The sequence below is a fragment of the Sinocyclocheilus grahami genome, unplaced genomic scaffold (assembly GCF_001515645.1).
Source record: "Sinocyclocheilus grahami isolate Dianchi unplaced genomic scaffold, SAMN03320097.WGS_v1.1 scaffold1473.1, whole genome shotgun sequence".
NCBI lineage: Eukaryota > Metazoa > Chordata > Actinopteri > Cypriniformes > Cyprinidae > Sinocyclocheilus > Sinocyclocheilus grahami.
The window spans coordinates 3,418-3,884 of record NW_015506652.1 but is presented as its reverse complement, the minus strand read 5'-3'; the positions used below and the strand labels follow the sequence as shown (position 1 = coordinate 3,884).

The window sequence follows — 467 nt, the reverse complement described above, 5'->3', positions numbered from 1 at the left end:
TTAAGTCGCTGGGGGATATTTGTAGCAATAGCCAACAATACATTGTATGGGTCAAAATTATACATTTTTCTTTTATGCCAAAAATCATTAGGATATTAAGTAAAGATCATGCTCCATGAAGATATTTAGTAATTTTCCTACCGTAAATATTAGGGGTGTGAATCGGTTTTACTTGAATTTTACAATTCAATTCGATGGTTTTACAATTCAATTAGATTTTTATTAAAGGGGTTATCCCGGCCTCAGCTCACGCTAGCCCGGCCTCTGCTCACTCTATCCCGGCCTCTGCTCACTCTAGCCCGGCCTCCGCTCACTCTATCCCGGCCTCCGCTCACTCTATCCCGGCCTCTGCTCACTCTATCCCGGCCTCAGCTCACTCTATCCCGGCCTCTGCTCACTCTAGCCCGGCCTCAGCTCACGCTATCCCGGCCTCAGCTCACTCTATCCCGGCCTCCGCTCACTCTCGC

The 467-nt window shown here is 47.8% G+C and overlaps 1 protein-coding gene across 2 annotated transcripts in view; it reads right to left on the bottom strand.

Moving 5' to 3' along the window:
• gpr143 (G protein-coupled receptor 143) overlaps positions 1-467 on the bottom strand; it is a 25,148-nt gene that overhangs the window by 21,373 nt on the left and 3,308 nt on the right. The gene's annotated exons all lie outside the window — the stretch shown is intronic.